The 21,686-nt window shown below is 39.3% G+C and overlaps 1 protein-coding gene across 1 annotated transcript in view; it reads left to right on the forward strand.

Moving 5' to 3' along the window:
• The first annotated feature begins 5,275 nt into the window (after positions 1–5,275).
• The window catches only part of bmpr1ba (bone morphogenetic protein receptor, type IBa), a 75,836-nt gene continuing 59,425 nt past the window's right edge, over positions 5,276–21,686 (forward strand). The window contains exon 1 of the mRNA XM_059337520.1: positions 5,276–5,405. The gene's annotated coding sequence lies outside the window, so the exon portion shown is untranslated. The remainder of the gene's footprint in view (positions 5,406–21,686) is intronic.

Genomic DNA, 21,686 nt, shown 5'->3' on the forward strand with positions numbered 1-21,686 from the left:
CTTTCCTCACAACTTTCTTAGCAATACATCCTCCCTTGGTCGAGGTGGCCTCTTGATAATTCATGTAACAATAAAACTCAAGCAATATTTGTACAAGCAAAGTGGTCAAAATAAGGGAAACACTGTTTTGTAGGTAAAACTGAACTTATTCATGTGCAGAGACCCAGACCCATTGTAAAACATAATCTACAGTATCTATGTCATATGATTTCTAAGAAGTACTGTTTTTTTGTTTTTTTTTATTTCCACAAAATATACTGATTTTGATCTGGATTTTATTTGGCCATGCACCCGAAAATAGAATAGTTAACACCAGTGTGTGTGTAAACTGCATCCACCAAAGTCAGACATATAATAATACTTTAATACTAATACATAGTCTAGACTTTAATCTTTAGTTTCTCAGAAGCATGACAGTGGTTAAGATCACCACATTTACCACTGTATGTCACTGATCAAGAGGCTCAGGTAACCTGTTAAATTAAAATGTGTGAAAATATATATTCATACCCATAATATAGGAATTCAGATGGATGAGGATTTTTTTTTTTAATTTAACAAACGGATCCATAGCGATTAGGACATGTTCAAGAGAATATTAGCCATCCAATTTCATGCATCAATAATTTGGCCTTGTGCTTTTTGCTTTATCGTTTTTTGATACGGATGAGCTAGATATCTGGGGTGACTGTGAAACCTCTTGCCTTTGATGATTTCTCAGAATTATTGGATTTTTTTCTGTATTTTTAAATACATTTGATGTATTTTATTTTGATTTGTCGAGTGAAACCTGTTTCAAAACGATAGGTCACATTTAGACACTTGATTTTACAACAGAATTGGCCCTTAATATAAATATATACATATAAAATAGATACATGTATAAAAAAAATAAAGCCCATATTATGTATATCTATTTATTTCTTCTTAAGACTGACATACATATCTTAACAAATACAAAGTATAGGCAGAATATGTTTCCTTTACTGAGTGCCATATAATTTAATGAATCCAATTCATATTTTACTTATTTTACCTCAAGCTATTACATATATATTTGTTTTGTGTTTTATATTAACTGCATTCATTTCTAGTTGATTCGATCCTCCATATGCTTCATAAAAGTGTCTCTTTCTCTCCTGGCCTGCAGGAAAATAAGGTCAAACATGCAAACTATAATCCTTGTAACTGCATATTGTTTTTATGTAGAGGTAAGAAATGTTATCTTACTATATGTATTTAACTGTTTGGGTAACTGGGTTTTTGCTTTTCAGGGAACGGTGCAGGGAATGGATGGGGGGTAGTTTCTTCTCTGTTTTTAGTGTCTCACGTGCCTGTCCACTAACTGTCCCAACATGTTGACTTGGAGATATTTACTTTTCATTATGGCTGAGGGGGACGTGGTCTATATTGTTTAGTTTTCACACACCAGAACAAATGGCAGAAAAACACACAACAGGAGTTTTACTTGGACAACGATGTGAGTACAGCAGTAATCAAACATGGTAAAAAATCTCACCAATACTACAGTTAAAACTGTTCAAAATGATCTGAGTTGTTTAATAAATTATGTGCTTTTAAACCACCAAGAGAAATATCATGTGTTTCTTCATGTTTGCTTTCTTCTCAGTGAGTGTAATACTATATACCACACCAAACTTCCTGTATTATTGCTTGAGAAACCACATGGCAGTACAGAGAAGTCTGACATAAGTAGTGTGAAATGCAGATTTCAACGCATCTCCGCTATGCTGAGAAAGGTCAAAGGAGTCAGAGATAGAAAGAAACAGAGAGGTGAAGTGGATACTGTGAGAGAGGAGAGCGTGACATGGACGACACCCTGCTATTAAGATCCTGTGAATGTGATTATTATACAAACATTTTTATTTTTATTGAGTTATTACAAGATAACAAACCCAATGTTCACATAGAGACACAGACTAACACCAACCCCTACATGGTTGTCCAGTTTTGAAAAAAAAAAAACAGGAAAGCTTGCCAGATCTTATGACACTTTCTGGTCAAGCTTAGTTTTTAGCTGTGTAATGATAAAGCCAATACTGAGTATCTGCTGATGTGCTCCCTCTGATAAGGACATTGAACAGGACACACTGAAGTAGGCCTACGAAAAAACTAGTCAATCATAGAATGGGCTTTATACAGTTTTGAAAAACAGAAAAAAGTAATTCCACCAACCAACAAACATAATTTTTATGTATTTATTTTTAAGAGGAGATTAATGTGTTAAGGCCAACATGGTGGTGTAGTGGTTAGCATTGTTGCCTCACAGCAAGAGGGTCGCTGGTTTGACTCCTGCGGGTCTTCTGTGTGGAGTTTGCATGTTCTCCCTGTGTCAGTGTGGGCTCCGTCTTCCTCTCACAGTCCAAAAACATGTACTTAGGTTTAATTTGGTTTCTCTAAATTGTCCGTAGGTGTGAATGAGAGCGTGATTGTCTCCATGTGTCAGCCCTGCAATAGTCTAGCGACCTGTCCACGGTGTACCCTGTACCATGTTAATGTGCCTTACAGAACCAGATCAGCAACAGGTGCCCAGCCCAAGCTCTCTAAGAAGAGGATGAACAATTCTCGACCCCATAGGTGTACAGGCAGCAAAATACCACCAATATTTATGTTTCAGACTGTCCTCCCCTGCCCTCTAGCGGCCGTTATAGTAATGAATCGTGGCGGGAGGTGAATTTACCAAATGTCGGACTATCACCCAGGAGAACGGGGTTCATGTCCCATGTGAATACAAAAGTAAACTATTTAAACACAACAGAACTTCCCTGCATCATGTTTTTACATAATTATGCCACTTCCGATAGTCACATGACCATTGTAACATTGACATTTTTGTACATTCATTTAGTGTTTAAACTGTCTTTTATTACGCCTTAACAGGAAGTTTTTTGCCCTAAACCATCAGAGGTTTTGTAGCTGAAATTAAACGAAATTGCAGGCTTTTTGTTTTTAAAACCGTGAACCGTACATATAAGTATAATGTGAACTATTTTCGGAATGCTCCGCTCTGCTCTGTACTGCAAACAGCAAAGCACTCAACAAACAACCTATTCTGTCGTTTAGGTTGGAGATCTTGTTGCTCCATGAACAATATGGCAATTTAAAGAGAGATCCCTCTCCTCGGATGGCTGTGTGTGTGTGTGTGTGTGTGTGTGTGTGCGTGACTTTGTATGTGTGTCTGTGTGTGTATGTGTGTGCGCGTGTGTATACGTATGTGCATTAACAAATATATATTTATGAGGACCAGTTTAAATTTTACACCAGTAAAGTGAAAACATTTAAGTCTCACTTTCCAAGTGTAGATGTAGATGTCTTAACCCTGAAAGAGCCCCTTTCTAATTGCTGTTTAAGACTTAAGACTGATTAATCCTTATAAGAATACAAGAACAAATGTGTGTGTTTGTGTGCATTTCTTGTAATTCTGGAGCCGGGGATAAGAAACGCTTTTTTGTACCACTTCTTCTTTTTGGCGATCTAGTTCTCAATATCTTCCAGCTGGGACCTCATGGAGCTTTCCGTCTTCTCTCACTCCTTCTCCTTTCCTTACAGAGTCTGTTACAGGGCCTCTGTGGCCTGAAGGAGGGATGACTTTTCCTCCTGCCACTCGATGCAATTACTCTCCAACTGCTGCTTAGCCTTCTCCAGAGCAGCTATTAGGGTGTTGTTCTCCTATTTTTGCTATTCAAGTTGAGACACATTCATTCAATGTCTCAGTCTCCTCCAGCAAGGAAAGTTTCTCCTGCTGCCATTAGTAGCGGTCACTCACTCACTGATCTTAGATCTTTCTCTTAAGAGCAGCAATGAGGCGTTTGCTTCCTTTTCCCTGCGTCTCCAGCTTGTTTCAGGAAACTGAACTACTGAACTGTCCCTTTAATGATGTATCTCCTCGGTCAAATACGTTAAATCTACTCACGGTTCCACGCACCCTGCTTGAGTCTGTGGCACCTAGACTAGCCTATGGAAATATTTGCCTCCACCCTTACGGTTTGCTGTTTCTATGGACTCCTTTAAAATTAAGAGAAAGACCTATCTTTTTAGACAGGCGTTTGGTTGACCCTCCTGAAATTAAAAAAAATTATATATATATGTATTATGTTCTCCTTTTCTTCTGTAAAGCACTTTGTGATTTTATCTGTGAAAAGTGCTCTATAAATACATTTTACTTACTACCAGGGCCGGTTCTAGGCAGCATATATGAGCGGGCAGTCAGAAATGTGAAGGGAGCATCATGTGCACACATCATGCTTCAGCACTTTTTTTCTGTGCTTATAGTAACGATGCTTTCTTCATTGAAAGGGGTCCATGTGTTCAACCCCAACCTGGAGAAGTGGATTGCACTTTGTCAGGCCTCTACCTTCAGACCTGTCCAACTTGGGCGTCCCACCTGAAGACTAAGCTCCTGCTGGTTTAGCTCTTAAGGTCACTGAGGCACACAAACCACCTGACCACAATAAGGTGGCAATCCCTCAGGGGGGGAAACTGAAAAATAAAAATAAAATAAAACATCCTTCATCCAGATTTCAACCAACAATCATATATCGTGTGTCCCTTTTTCGGCGAATTTTCCACCACTGCAGATAATTTTGTCAAATTGTAATGTATATTAATTTTGGGAGTATATTAAAATGTGCTTTCTCAACTTCCAAAATTTTGATTTGAGGGGGCAAGACATTTATTTAAGGGGGCTTGGCCCCCTCTTGCCCCTGCGTAGAGCCGGCCTTGCTTACTACTACTATCATGATTTGCATCTTTAACATTTTTTGGTGTTGCACCATCATTGTATGTACCTGCCTGTCGAATTCAAGTAGAAAGTCAAGAAATGTGCAGCAAGCCCATTTACAAAGACCGAAAACTACAATTACTACTACTACAGAACTCACATTTTGTGCAATTGTTTTTTCTTTGACCTCCAGGTTGCACGTGAATTTATCGTTATCGGTAGAGACAGTGCAGTTAGGCTTTTTTGGTTGTTTATTATTTATCAGACGCCAAGTAGTAGAGTGCTTGTGGAAGTCAGAGAGCCAGAGTCAAAGGAGCCTTCACTCAATCACTTTTCTCTTCGCTAATGCGCTGCTCCGTGGCATTAATCACCCCTCATATCGCTGAGACAGGCGCAGAGAGGTTTCCGTGTGTGAGAGACCAATGTGTGACCTCGCGTGTGTGCGCGCGCGATTACGCGTGTATGTGTGTGTGTGTGCGTGTGTGTGTGTGTGTGTGTTTGTGTGTGGGTTTGAGTGAGTAGGGAGAAAGAGTGGGAGAAATAGAAAGAGGGAGAAAAGCTACAACGCTGGTGTGCAAGCAGACCGACTCTCATCTGTGCCCGGAGTACCGAGTTATACAACTTCTCCTCCATCAAAATAAGACAAAAACGAAAGAAAAGTAAGGTGAGTGAAGTTCAAGTGACGGCGGGGTGACACTAACAAACTATAATTTGCTAGGTATTATAACTGTTTCTTTTATCGCGGCAAACCTTGGAAAGCCTGACAGACCTTGTTGCTCTTATTGTTTGCTAGGTGTTGACACACTGCTGCGCGTGCCTGACTTAATTATTGCAGATTTAGCTCAATGCGTTGATGTTGTACCACTTTAGTGTCATTTAAGACTTAAAGTTAAGTGTACCTTAAGAGAGAAACATTTAAGTGATCGGAGTTTGAACAGTTTGCCCATAGCTTTATATCAGCGGTGTTTACATACTTCACGTTTAAAGTGCTTGAAGTTATTCTTGACCTGTATTGTTTCCAAACAACAGTGCAGCGCATTAATAAATGTAGCAGTAGCACATATCTTGCTCTGGCTGAAATAGATTTAATAACACACAATTTGCACACTGTGCTGAGATTCAAATTTAAACATGTAAATGCTATTGTAAGCAAATAAAATCACCCAAAAGTTGGTGAGCATTACTTTTAATGTAGCAGAACATGTGACAATACAATTTGATTTGATGTATTGTTTAGTTTGTTGGGGCCAACATTTCTAATTGTATATAATATGAATGGGTATGAAAGTTATTGCACGCATTTTGTTCATATCCATCTGTATAGTAGTAATGGTAATGATAATGTTATACAATAGGCTATAAGATATTTTCAAAAGATTCTTGGACAAAACGTCAGTAAACACATCAACACTGATAGTCATCAGTCTTTAAAGGGATAGTTCAGAGTTTTTTAAGTGGGGTTGTATGAAGTAGGCCGTCTTATACCCCAGAACTTGGAAAAACAGGAGGACAGGCATGGAAGCTAAGCATTGCAATGTTGGTTGGGGGGGGGGGGGGGGGGGGGGGGGGGGGGGGGGCGGGGGCAGCAGAAAAAATAATTTTCGCTCACCTAATAAGATCAATATCAGTTTAAGTGTTAGCTTGGCCTATATTTAAACTCTTTTGTTTTAAAGGGTTTACCAAAGTCACACAATAACACAAACAAAATAATCGATCGAGGCAGATAGAGCATCAGTTCCCATGTTTTGTGAGGAAACGATACTGTTTTCCTCAAAAGAGTCTGGTGGCTTTGAAGATGGCAAATAAAATGTATTCAGTTCCTCTTGTGTAAACTTAAACAGGGCTGTTTGACAGCAAGGTATAGAGGCAAAATATTCAAAAGTGTACACTTAAACTTATATTGATTGTTTTCAAGGTGGTTATTTAAATACATTGCGCCGCTGCCCCTGTCTTTACTGGTACTTTGTTAGAAAATGGCTCTGAATATTGCAGTAGCAATGACCTAGCTCTATTTTTGACTTGGTGAAGTGAGCCCCCTTCTTCAAGGGCTAAGAAAGCAGGAAAAAAATGAACCTCAATACAGCCTGCAGCGCTGAATAACCTACAACCCAGTATTCCCCAAACACCCCACTTATACACACAGGCATGCACACAGTATTCAACTCTCCCTCTGAGTCCAGTAACCAGCTCCAGGTGTTTGTCAGTGTGGGTTATGACAAGACTGTATCTGTATGTGTGTGTATGGGTGCACATGAGCAAGCATGTGTGAATGTATAACCAGATGGCATAATACTATGGCTCCAAATCTTACCTCACCTCATCTGAGGGGGTCCGGGGGCAGCAAGTCCGGGGAAGCACGCAGCAAATATGAATTGGAGAAGCAGAGGTCCAGATGTGTGTGTGTGTGTGTGTGTGTGTGTTTGCACTGTGTAAATTGTTTATCAGTCTAGTAAGTGTATGCAGTTGTTGAGGCCTTACAAGAAACCGCAATCTTATTTAGGTCACACATCACGAAAAATCTGAGAAACAGCCACATTCTCAATTGGCTGTGTAATTGAGTTTCACATAGCAGCGGTAAACAGAACACTTCCCTCATTATCTGTTCCCGTTGTGAGTGTTTGTGTGTGTGCGGGCGGGAGAGAGCGAGCCGTTGAGACACTTTAGAGTTTCAGACATCTCGTGATGTGAGACGAGGTGTCTGATTCTGACTGCTGGAAATTCAGATCACATTGCTGCGGCTTAATCTACTTGCCAAGAATAGCAAATTTGGACAAAAACAAACTAAATTTCTGTTTGATGAGTGAAACACAAATTGGCTGTTTTACTGCTTATTTAAAGACTGACATTAAATATAATCAAAGGGTACAAGTACACACGCAGTTGCCCTATGGAGCAATATTCAGTTTATATCAAATGTCATGTAAAATCTGATTGATTTATTGGTCAAGATCAAACTTAGAAAAAAATAGTTTACCCTAACCCATATATCCAAAATCTGTAGAAGTATGTCCCTATATGGTCTCCTCAATCTTATTACATTTTTTTTTTTGAATGTGTAGCTGACAGAGAGTGAACAGAGGAAGATAAATTGGATGTAACAACAAAGTTAGCAGTGGTGGCAGCTCATGAAATGGACTTCCTCAAGTTTTCAGTGAGAACAAAGACCAAAGATGTTATAAGATCAGAAGATTTTTTAAAAATGTGTCATGTTCTTAATGTTTCCCATCTGATACTGTGATGGCTGCATGCCTCTCATGCTTCTCCACTTTCAGGGGGGACATTTCTTAGAAAAATCTAAATGCCTTAAGCACTTGAATCCGATTACAGCCCCCACTTTATATATGTGGAGGTCAACGTATCTAAAGAAGTGCATTGAACAACAATAGGAAAGACATCAGGACGTATAGATGGTAAAGTGAGTAAATGCTATTGTTCATGTGAACCCGAGGACAGTTTGTCAGTGTTCTGCTTCTCTAATTTCCAATTTCCTCAACCTAGAGATGGAGTTGATAACAATCAAAAAGAGAGATAACAACCATGAGCCTGAGGCCTTCTTCTCAAAGATCCATCTATCTTTCTTAATTACAGTGTCAATGTGATTTATAGAAATGTTTCAGCATTTGGCTTTACCTGAATTCTATAACAACAAACGTTGTTGTTTAACGTTTAGAGTTGAGCGCTGGATTTAGCATTGTGTGAAATAGAACCACATCATTTTTATAACCCTTCAGTGGTTAAACATGTCCAATGTCTTTCCCCCTCAGACTCCCTGCTGCTATTTCACAATAAAACAAGCATTTGCTAGAAGAGTTTTTCTGTGTAAAGCAGCTGAATGTCTGTTAACAGCATGTTCCCTTTCTTGTTTTCTCTTCTGCAGTGATTTAATGCCCTTATGGTTGTGGTCAGGATTGTTTCCTAATCAATATGGCTTTTTATGCAGAAAGCACTCTGCTGTGGATTGTTGTTGGTTGTTCTGTAATTTAAAAAATTACAACATGGAGTAAGGCTGAAAGATTTTTTGCAAAGATTTCCAAAGAAATACTTTTTTCATATATCCATCGATACAAGTAGTAGGCTGGGGAATCTCTGCAGCACAACGATACTTTCTTCAGAATGGTATTCTAAACATTTTTTTATTTTTATTTTTTACATATTTTGCTTTCAAATATTGCTCCTCCTGCGATTTTGCATGACTCTATTGCGATTTTGATTGAATTTTGATTATTTTTGCAGCCCTTCTGTAGAGTTTGACAAACCCTCACTTAATGGGATGTAATCTGTAACAGTTGTGCCAAGAAAACACCTCAGCAATAGTATAATCACACTGCAGTTAAACTTATCTTGAAATGGCTGCAATTGAACAATTATGCAGCGTTTCAGTTGTCAGTGTTACTTACACATGTCCTTGTTTTCTTTGCTGGTTGCCATATTTCTGTCAGCTATAAGAAGAAGTGGAAAAACAGGATTTTATTGCTGCCACTTGGAAACTATTCATTAATTTAAAAGAACAAAGGGTCTTTTGGACTTCTGAATTATACAGCAGCACACCAGAGTAACAGGGAGGTGAGTCAGCTTTATCATAAAGCTAATAATGCAGTTTTGGACAATCAGTGTTAATCACAGGAAAGTGTAGCCAAGGTAGGAAAATAAACAACGTTTTAAGCAACACTTGAGGTCTCCATCTGTGTAGTAGACAGACAAGACTGCCTCTGTCTGCCAGAAGGGATTTCTGGCTCTCACATGTCAAACAGCAGAAGTCCTGTTGGATTTGTTCAGATTTATCGAGATTAGACATGGACAGGTGAATTATTATTTTCCCTGAGGTGATACCATTCCTCCTAATCTCTCAGTGCTGTGATGAACACAGCGTTTGTAAACTTTATCTTGACTAAAGGCTCACTCAGCTGTCTGAAGCTCAGCAAACTTAAGCAAGTATATCCTTGTTTAAATAGGGCAACTTTCCAATAAATTCTTCACATGGACATCTTCACCGTCTCTGAAAACAGGTTGTGTTGTGGTCTAAAAGTTTATCATCGCATTTTAATGTTAAATTACTTTTAGGATTTTTAAAATTATTTAAACATTGAAATTGAAGTGTCAACATTTATTCTATATTTGTTGGTTAACACTTGACATGATGAATCAGGACTTATACCGATATTTTCCAGGTAGCTGAAATTGATATTAGTTAGCCATTTAAAGAATAATTTGTTGTTAATTGGAGTAACCAGTCTACAGTGCATTTGTTCAAATACTCCTCTGGTTAAAAAGAGACTTGTTAGTGCAGGACGTCAGCTACTGAGACAAGATAGCATCTGTCAGGAAAATTTGCCTACTTGGCTGATGTAGCAGTTGTAGATGAATGATGAGGAAGACACTGATAAAGGCAGTTTGCAGCAGGGTCAGGTGTGTGTGTGTGTGTGTGTGTGTATGTGTGTGTGTGTGTGCTCATGCAGCTGTAGTTTTGTGAATTTCAGCAGCCTGTAAAATAATAAAGTTGAGGTTTCAGTGTTATCGTATGCAGGTATTTAATGCATATAGGATGCGTTTATATTCATGTAAGTTCTTATCAGTCTTTTTTTCAGAACCAGATCATGCAGCCACACAGCCTCATTATCCTAATCTTCATCTCCATTACTCCCCTGTCCCCCCCCTCGGGGCGGACATTTAAAGGCACAACCTCTCCTGATCTCATGATAGAGTTATTCTGTCCTGTGCTCTATAATTCACACAGGGCACACAGTTCAGCCACTCCTCCCCTGGTGTTCCCCTTTTTTTCCTCTTTTGAATGACGTGACAAAGAGTTGGCACCAGCACCTTTAGAAACAATACTTGAAATGTTCCAGCCCTCTGTTTATCAAGGACCCAAAGGGGGATCATAGTAATCAGCAAATTACTGTGATGAACTTTGTGTCTCAAGTAAGGCTCCTGGCCCTGTCACTGCCCTGAGAGCAGTATAGGTTGATGGTATAAAACAAGTTTAAATGATGATTTATTAGCCCACGGAATCAGTTTAGGCTTGTGTCCCAAAGGGCGGATGTTAAAACATACTACCAGCCAGCTTCTGATCTCACGATTTGGCTATTTTTTCTCACTGCTCTCTAATTCACACAGAATAGCCACCCCTCTTTAGTTTCTTTCCTCTTGTTTTTCTTTTGCATCTGCAAAGTAATTTTCTCTAATCTCTCACTACCTTCTGGTGCTTAATCATGACTCTTATACAGTAAATTACAATGTAGACCTTCATTTTGATGACTAAATAAAAAACAGTGTATTTTTGATAAGAGCATCCCCGATCAGAAACATTAACAGGTTGAGCCCTGGGGATGCTTAAACTCGCTTATAGTTTTGCTTTGAACTGTGAGGCTGTTCTGTATTTGGTAGACCACAACTCTGTCTTCTTCTGTTTGCTTTGGCTCATTCCTAGCTAAAGTAATCACCGGGCCTGTAGTTCACTCAAAGGAGAGAGGGAAAAAAAAGAGACATGATGAAGTGATGAGTGGGGGACTGAGGAAAAAGAGAGGATATATCCATCTGGATCCACTTTGGGACAATTTCATCCCTCCTGTCCCCCAAACCTGAGACCCCCAATTTCCATGGTGCCTCCTTTGAGGTGCCATTCCATCAATGAGGGGAGAAATATTTGCCTACAAGCAAGTGTCACTCTAAAGTTTCAGAAAGTGCCCTGACCTCTTGGTCTAGACATCCCCTCACTACTCAAAACTTTTATTAGGGTGACTCCATGAAGAACTGACCAATCCTAACACCTGCCCCTTTTTGCTCTTTGCTCCAACAACAGTTGAGCACCCTTGGTATGTTCAGAACCTTGGTATCCTGCGATACTTGAAAGGCTTTTACATTAGCACTTTTGGCCCCGCTGAGTCAAACCATGCTGCGTTGATCTGTGCTTCCATTACCAGTTTTACTGTGCCAAGTTGTCGGAATCATTCAATTTTATTGTCACTGATTAATCCAGTTTAGTTTCTGCAAACAACGGATATGTTGAAAGCTATCTTGAAGTTAAGTTACATTTCAGTGTTGATCACATTTGAACATTTTCTTGTGTCCTTTAATGCTGCATTAAATGGCTGTTATCTGTTAAATAAGTATGTTTATGTTGTGACTTGACTTTCTTCAACTAAGGACTTGACTAGGCCAAGACAAAATTACTTGGGACTTGCATACGACTTGGGCCAAATGACTTGAGTCACATGTCTAGTCTGAAGTCACTGCAAACTAAATTATGTGACCACACACACACACACACACACACACACACACACACACGCACGCACGCACGCACGCATGCACGCACACACACAGGTGGTTTTATTTTACCAAGCTTTTCAATTCAGGCATCCTGTGTGAAGGTGTAGATGAGTTACACAGACAAAGAAGTAAGTGGCACAGTCAAACTAAGAGAAGCAGAAGGCCTGTGTAAAAGAAGGTGTAAAAATAAATTGTAACTATTCAAGTAACTCAAGGTATTTTCTGTTCCTTTCTGTATGTAGTTGTTTCTTTGTCTTGTGCTCAGTGTCTCTCCTAGTCTTTTACTGACTCGTCCTCTAGTCCTCCGCACGCATGCATGTAAGCCTGGAATGATAAATGGCTTTCTTCAGATGTGTCTTTGGGAAAGTATGGGGTATAATCAAACTCAGAAGCCACTAGTTATTCTCTTTCTCTCTCTGTCTAAAAGCCTCCATCTGATGCTGCAGATGTATTGTTTTATGTCGCATCGTCGATACCCTGATGGCTTAAAAATGCATCCACATGGCCTTTGCAGACACCACCTTCCCATGAGACATAAATCCATGATGGGCTTGTCAATGTGTTTTCCAAAGTCATTATTCCAGAGTAATTAAATCTGATTGATACCGAATCTAATTTGGCCCCCACGATAGTGAATCTGATGCACGTAAAATCAGATCTCGAGGGGGCCTGTTTCTTCACGTACATGTCTAGTGGATTTATACTTATCCATCTCAAAAGTGAATTACAATGAAACAGGCCTGTGGGAGTCTTTGCGTTGTGTCCTGTGCAACACTATAATGCTTATTGAGTTTATTGATAGATGCAGCAAGGTCAGGACTCAGTTGATCACTGACATCTGCTGGGGAAATGTACAGGAACAGGATATATTTTGTGTGTTCTAGAGTTTCTTTAGAGACTAATGAGTTTGATTTTGGACCAGCAACAAGGAGTAGATGGGGTAAATGTGAGGGTTAATAACAACTGTAGACACATCATGCCAGATACTGTAGGAGGAGGGCTGTTGTTTGCAGATTTAATTAAGTGATGTATATATATAAAAACGGAAATTACATGATGCCAAATCAGCTCCACCAGATCAGCCGGACAGCAAGATCCAAAATAAAAAGGACTTTAGAGTAACAGCCTCCAAGAGAGACCAGATGTCCCGAACAGACCCCTGTACGTTCCCAGCCAAACACCACCACCAGATGACTACATATTAGGTCAGCATCACACACACACACACACACACACACACACACGCAAACAATTGGAAACATTGCCCACACATCATAACCTCCTGCATGAGGCATCGCTAATCAGGAAGCCATGAATTTCTTCTTTGAAATGAATTTTCTTTCTTTAAACATTCTGTCTGCACACACACACACACACACACACACACACACACACACACACACACTCACTACTTACACTAGCAGTGACCTACCTGCATCTCCAGGTTCAAACAGGTGTGCGTGCATACACACAAATTTGCACCACATGCTCACCGGTTTTAAATTCAATGTGATATGCTGGGAGCAGTGTTTTTACAAGTCGAAACCCCTGAACCATGTCCACTCAGCTTCCTGTCTGAAAAAAAAATTCCCTGCACCTAGCCTGCACTACCTACCCAGCTGCAGTGTGCTATGTTCTAAGGCTTATAGTTGGCTTTTCTACTCAGCATACAGTAGCAGATGACACAAGACATAGCAGAACAGGACTGACATAAAGGTTAAAAGCACAACTCAGACTAGAAATGTTTTATGCATGGACCAGTCTAATGCTTCTGCCAGATGAGCCACCAGCGAACCCTCACCTTGTCCAGGGAAACTGTTTAGATATAGCAACATAAAAAATAGATCAGTATTCACATTGCACTCATGTTATATTACTTTTGTTCTCTTTACATGCTCAATTACACTACATCTTGTTCTCTAAGTATTGCAAAATGTCACTTGTAAAATTCAAAGTTCAATAGAAATGTTTACAACATTAGCAATGGTGGAATGTAACAAAGTGCATTTACGTAAGTATTGTGGTCAATTTTGAGCTGCTTGTACTTTACTTGAGTATTTTCACTATATCCAGCTTTAAACTTTTACTCCTAACTCTTTTTAACTTTCTACTCCACTTTATTTGTCAATTTTAATTACTAGTTCCTTTGCAGATTTTGATTAATAATAGCCTACAAAATGTAAATAAATGAATAAATTAGGATGGATTATTGTAGATAAAGCTACTCAGCAGTATATGAAGTAACCCCTCCTTTACCAGCAGCAGTATTATAGTTATGTATACATTAATTTATTAATAATTATGATCATAAATATATATTATTCTGAAATTAGCTGTTCTGCATAATGAGTACTTTGGGTACTTTAAGTATATTTTAGTGGTAATACTTGGTTGGGTCTCAACAATCTTTTGCTAGTTAAATTTTTAACACTAAACTTTGGCAAACAGTTGTTTTGATAAATGCCAGTGTTGTATTTCAAAATATTAGAAAAAGGAAGCAACGTAGCGCTGTGGTGTACTTGTCGTTGGGTTGACTTCTCAGGGTAAGTGGATGGTGTCTGTTTTTGCTACTTCTATGAATCACTGTGAAACTGCCAGATAGATTAGTTATATCAGCAGCAGACAGAAAAGCAGACAGATCAGGAGGTCGACAGACAAGTTTGTTTGTTAATTCTCTGTGTGGATTCTGTGGAATCTGCCTTGTGTAAGATTCCACTAAGCCAAATCAAAATGACAGGATTTGTTACGAACATTGTAAAACACACCACAGTTTCGCTTTGGAAGCTTACTGACCAACGATGGCAAATAATTGTTCGTCTGTTCTCTAAATCCAGTTCCTATAGAGCTCTCATGTTCCAACATGAGCGGCTGCAGCAGCCACAGTGAACGGGGATTAATAGTAATGATAGCAGTGCAATGTGTTTTCCTCTGCATGTGTGTGCTTGTGTGTGCATTTCTCCTCAGAGGCATCTGTTGCAAGTTTCAGGCACATGTTGTGGGATTAAAGAATTAGCTGAAACAAATAACCTCATGCACACACCACACACTCAAGTCACCACATAACACCCCACAATTACAACTCCAGACCTATACACATCCACACATGTTCCTCCTTTTTTTAAATTCTGCTATTCTTTCTTCAACTCTGCTCTCTCTCTGTAGAATCTCGGTGACGGCTGTGTATAAGAAACAGATCTCAGTAACGGTGAAAGTTGCCTTAATGTTCAGCTTACATTAGTAAAAGATAAGGTAATAGGACAGGCGAAGCCAAGTTGTCAGAGACTCCCTTTCTCTTAAAAGGATCCATAGTAAAGAACACTGAGCTTTCCAGTGTTGCCACTGGGTTCAGGTTCTAGCTAATCAACGGTGCACACAGCCGTGACTGTTCTGTTCCAGGGGACTGGAGATGGAGGGGAGGGGGGGAGGGAGGGAGGGGGTGGACAGGATGAGGGTCCTGCCTGAAACGGGAGCATAAGGGTAGAAGGAGGGAGAGACTGCATGTGGTTGCGTGATTGAGGCATGTGTGTTGGTATGTTCGCGAGCCTGAACGACTGTCTTTTTGCCTGTGCAAATGTCCAGGGGCCCGTGTATGTGTGTTTGTGTGTCAGTTAATTCTACGTGTAGATGAGCAAATTATGTCAGTGGTACCAAGTCACTTAATAGTAGAGAGTTAAGTGAGTTGTGTTTCCGAGGCTGTGCTATAATCACTATCAGATGTCTGGGTGGAGTAGGGGGACAGAGGGAAGGAGAAAAAGACTGTGTGTGTGTGTGTGTGTGTGTGTGTGTGTGTGAGAGAGAGAGAATGAACAAAGAAGGAAAGAATGGAAGAAAGACAGATAGACTAAATTATATGGTCTGCTGTATGTGCATGAGAAAAATGCTAATATAGCATAATGCTTATGATATACAGTATGTTCTATATTAGCCAAAATAGGCCAAACAGTGTATGCACTCATTCAAAACACTTCAACTTCACTGTTAGTCAACTCAAACATGATTTTTATGGTGTACCTCTCCCCTTTTTTTATCAGACTTTTAGCTTTCCTACGCTGTAAATAATAGATTTCGCCCCGCTAAAGAAGTGCATTTCAGTTTTGACGTGATGTGATTTGCAGTGTCATGCAGTAAATATAATTGATGCACATAAAGGGTTACATTTTAGGTTATTGAGTCCACTTGTCCAACTATTTAGACATGTAAGTTAAATTTAATGTTTGCTGTGTATCCAGATATTGAAATGAAGTACCGTACATCTGATCATTTTTCAATCGTGAGTTACAGTTGAATACGCTTCATTACTCTGCTGCTGATTGGCATCACCAGCCTGAATCTAGAAACTTGTGGGTGGCATGTTTAGTTTTGCTGCATATAAAGGTGTGTTGCAGCAATTGAGTGTGCAGGCTCTACTTGTATTCAGCGAGGCCGTGTCCTAATCATTGTCAGATGGTGGACAGAGTCCTTGCGTCTGGAGCCATTTACAAGGCCTGCGGCCGCCTGGAGGGAGAGGGAGGAGGGAGGGGGGAAATCCACCCAACGAGGCTGTCCTTTGTTGTCTGAGAACTTGTGAGATGGAAAATCGGGAGCAAATGATGGAGAATTAGTGGTCAGCTAACAGATTTTATATGACAAACTAAAGTTTTGTTGGGGCAACTGCAAAGTTAAAATGTTTGCGTTGGATTATTATCTAATTTTGGAAATGGCTCATATTTTGGTTGTTGTGTGTGTAAAAAAGCACTTGTTATTGCATACACGTCACCTTTTACTCCAACACTTGAGCTGAATCAGATGTGGGTTGTAATTTGGTGGTTGCAATAAAGGATTGCAGCAAAGAGGACTTTTACTTCAATTAATAACATGTTTTGTTATTAAATAAATAAAAAAGAAGCACAATGTGAAGAATGAAAGGTGAAAAAAAAAGTTGAAATTCAAAATATTCCTTAGAATTGAGAAACTCACAGCTAATGGGTACATATATTTCTAAGTAATACAGTAGTCTTAGATAGCCAGATGTATCAGTACAGGCCTGTGTCGGGGCTGGAGAGTGGTCTGGGTGCACACGTTATCATTCTGGGATAAGGGGGAAAAAAAATCTGACTTGTTTGTACTACATTAAACCATCACAATCATCTTGGCTGGTGTTAGGCCTAGCATGCAGTGACGGTGCGCCTGTAAAATAGATAGTGCCAGGGAAGGAGAATGAAATAGGTGCTAAATGGCAGACTTATCCCAACTGTCTACATCCAGTGAGTCAGACTAATTAGGCAAAAACTACCTATTTGTGACCCTTCTTTTCTACGTATCAGTGGCTTGTCTCATGAATGTTATTTGCCATTTACTTTTTAGTTCAACAAAAAGTCACCTCAGTGTTAAGAAACATGGTTTTGCCAGCTGCCTTTGTGTTAAAGGAGGATTACACTGTTTTCCTCCTGTGTACTCTAGTTCACTTGGCCCATGTAGTGGGAATATTTTTCTTTTGCCAGTGATGTTATTGCTCTAAACTTGTAAATGCTCTGCTGCCAGGAACTTGACTCAGCTACCCATGTTGTTTGACATCTTGTCATTTCACAAACTGGCAAAAAATTGCTTAGAAATGAGGCACACACTTATAAAATAGTAAAACAATCCATTTGGCCCAAGTTCCTATTCTGTTTTAAGATTTAATAAGCTCAGACTGGCATGGACTAATGCGAGGGGCTCTGTTGGGTGAACTTAAACTCAACAGAGGTAGGTGAAAGATGTCAAATGAAATATAAATGGAATATTCAACATGCAGCTGGTAAAACAATGAATGCTTTAAAAGACTGACTAAAATAGCCCGTGTTAAAATACCCACAGTGTGGAGAGTTTTTGAGACATTTCCATATTCTTTATTGTACTTCCAAGAAGTGTGAAGACTTACACATGTTTGGTTAGGTTTCTGCGTCTTACTATTATTAGCGGTATGCTGTTCTTCTGATTTTTCTTTCTGTCATGCCACAGCACTCGCAACCTAGAAAGTACATATGATTTATTAGGAAATTTGTTAATGTCTGACTTTGCAAAAGATACTTGTACATTCTCAGATACAAGAAACATTTTTCACAGCGAGTTCTGTCTTCACAGCTTGGTTGGCAGGGTTTCTACTGTGCCATGCGGATCTCAAAAGCAGACTCCAAACCTTTTCCTGACCCTTTGCAAATGTATGTAATTAAGCAATGAGCTGTGCCATAGCCAGGCCTTCTGCTGCAGGAAATTAAGGATAATCTGGAGGCTGTGGACGCTATTTGTTGCCACAAGGCGTTCTCAAGGTGAAGTGGCTCTCCTACAAGATTGGTTTTCATCCCGTATGAATTAGTTTTGCGTGTTTCTGCCCCGACGGTGCCCTTCTTGTTACCTCTCTGTGTTGTTTTCTTGTCTGCTTGTGTGTCTGCTGTCTGCTTTTAATTCATCCATCCAACCATAACCCTGACAGGCTGGCCATCCATCCATCATGCTGTTCTGTAATCTTTGAGCCTACCATCACTTACTGAGGAATGTAGGTACAGCATGTACTGAACGTTGTGGTTACAAAAAGCAATTATAGAAATAAACTAAGATTGTAGAATTTTTTTTAGTTTCTGATTCGGCAGTAACCTCAATCGGAATAGCTGCTGAAATACGTGCCAGAAAATACTTATTAGTGACATGCGAGCCTGTTTCTGTGTCCTAATGTATCATGTTTTTGCTTTGATTGCGAGAACATTGTCCGCAACATATCAGATCAATTTATTCAAGAATTACATTCACATTTTTCGTGCGGCATGATTATATACAGAGTCAATGCAAATGAGCGTGATGCATGTGAGTTGAAAGTTTTTCAATTTGAGTGAGAAATTCACAAGACGCTGTGTCACCCATCCGCATTGAGATTTTCCTGCATAGCATAGTCCTGATTGATCCAAACTCCATTCAGTAAACAAGCGTTTTTAAAAAAGTTTGCTTGTCATCTTGCAGACACTTTTTACATTTCAGCCTCATGGTATGGTTAGTTCAGCATACTTTTGATCCATTTATTGCAGATACAATTACAGCATTTCTTATCCATAAAGCAATACAGTATACATTTTTTAGATTTTTCTTAAAAAAAAAACAAATAAAAAAAACATTGCATGACATTAACACATTAGCCTTCAATTTATCTAATCATACCAGACAACTACTTCCTACAACAGCAACATGTGCATTCCACAGGCAGGCTGAAGGTTCACTGATTAATTTATGGGCACTGGCACATTTTTAATTCTAATTGAAGCAGTGAAAGGAACAGTGTTATACTTCCACGAAACCATATAAACAAATTTGATCTGTGATTATTGGCCTTAATCACATTATTATATCCTTGTAAACATAGCTGCTTTTCAACCCGTAAGTGATCTCCGGAAAACGCAGCAAAAACATTAGAGCAGCGATCACACAGACAAAAACATAATTTTCTACAGTTTTATTGTTATGCTATGATTTATTGCAACACCAATTATTGAGTCAGATATTAAGATTTCAGTTCACTCTGCTCTCTTTCTCCACACTCTTTGGGATTTAGTCAGACTGGGTTGCAGGTAGGGAGGGTCTCGCATATTGGATGTTATAAAAGAACAGTGAGTGGGTCTACTGTGTGGAGGTAAGCAAAGAGCTCTGTAGCAGCAGCGTGGTGTATCTATGTTTTGAAACCAAAGAAGCAAACATTAAAATGTTTACAGTTCTCCATTATAAAGGTCAGTGTTGAATTTAATGTTCACTTCTGAAAACGCACTTGCACTCAAGTGGGTAACATTATCAGATACTTTTAGTCCAACTTCTGACGTAATGTTGGCTGTTAAAATTTGTGCAGATTCAGAGAGGACAACTTAAACTTCCTGAACCGAAGTTCAACAGTAGATGCAATTTTCAGGTTGGAAAACATTTCACTTTCTCACTGATTTGAGACACGAGAGCTTGATTTCCCAGTTTTACTCAGCAGGAGCATGTGATTTCATGGTGGGTCTGCTGCGCTGTGGTGTCAGTCCCTGTGTGTTTGTTGTTTTTGTGTAACAGAAGAAAAGAGGAGACAAAAAGAGTAAAGATTTATCGACTGCTAGGGTAATTGCTAGTGTGCTTCAGGTTTCAGCTGTTTTGATCTTCCAAATGTGTAAGTCTATCCATCAAGTCCCAACGCCACAGCACATTTAAAGGGATAGGTCAGATTTATTGAAGTGTGGTTGTCTGAGGTACTTATCCATAGTCATTGTATTTTCTATAGTATGGCGGTTTTCATGCCCCCAGTTTGAAGAGTCAGACAAGAGGCAGGGGCTTTTTGTTCTGTTGTCAAAGCCACCAGACTCCTTTGATAAAAACAGTCATTTTACATTGGTTGCCTGCTGTCTCAATCATTTAGATTGTTTCTGTTATTGTGTGAATTTGCTGAATCCGAACCAACCCTTTATAACACAGAAGTCACAATAACAGAAACAGACTAAACGATCGAGGCAGAGGCAGAACAGCAACTCCCATGTTCTGGTGAAATCACTGTTTTTGTCAATGGAGGGCATGCTAAGCTTCCGTGTTGGCTTCTCCGTGACATGTGCCTTATACAACCCCACTTCAAAAAGTCCAAATCATCCCTTCAACTTAAAAGGACAACCATCTAAAACCCACCCAAAAGTTATCTATCTATAAAAGCAAGAAGCGTCTGTGTGTGTGTGTGTGTGTGTGTGTGTGTGTGTGTGTGTGTGTCTGTGTGTGTGTGTGTCTGTGTCTAGGGCATATCTCGGTGACCGTTAGTCAGACTGACCTAAGATTTCATATGTGGCTTGCGCATGGCACGAAGGTGTGCATCCTCAATTTTGAAGATTTTTGAATTCATTTTTCAAAATGTCATTATTTACGTAGGATGTGTTTTGGCATTGCACTATTTCCGATCGGACGCCTTTTAGGGGAGCTCCGCCCCATCTTGTGATAGGCCTACACCTGGTCAGTAACCCAGTTCGCTTTGGATTTCCATGTGTGACTCATCTCATCTGTAAGTCTATTTAGCCTACATATCTTTCGAGGTTTTAAAGTGCGCAACAAGGTTAGATTTTTCAATAATATTCAAATAGTTTCCAGCGAATATCAATGTTCAATGTGTATGTGCTGGATGGTGTGCGTACCTTATGAAAAGTAAGTGTTTTTTGGAGTTGCAGACATTGTAGTGGTCTGCATAGCCACAATATATGAAACACAATAGTTATCAATCAATCTACACATTACACAACACACTTAATAACCCTTACTCACATTATTCACAACCATCTGTTTGTGCTGCATGTAAACTTATTCCCTCCTATATCTGTGTCTGTATATATGTCTAACCATGTTGAATGATTAAGTTTCTTTTTCTTAAAATAACTATTTCTGTGCCTCTTTATATCTCAATGTACATCCATGTATTAGCCAATATACACACTTTACACTACGTAAGAGTTTTACACCTCGTTGTACATCCCACTTTCACACACAACCTCATTTGGACATAATTTAAAAATCTACTTAATCTCCCACTATACAAATACATACTTCCGGGCATTGCACTAGTAGTATTAAAAAGCAAAGACATTTATTGTAAGAAGCAAAGCAAGAAAAAAAAACAACTACTGGCCCAGAAACGTTTAGTTTCCTGCGTCACATTAAACCTATAAACTAT

Source organism: Centropristis striata, chromosome 7, assembly GCF_030273125.1.
Source record: "Centropristis striata isolate RG_2023a ecotype Rhode Island chromosome 7, C.striata_1.0, whole genome shotgun sequence".
Taxonomy (NCBI): domain Eukaryota; kingdom Metazoa; phylum Chordata; class Actinopteri; order Perciformes; family Serranidae; genus Centropristis; species Centropristis striata.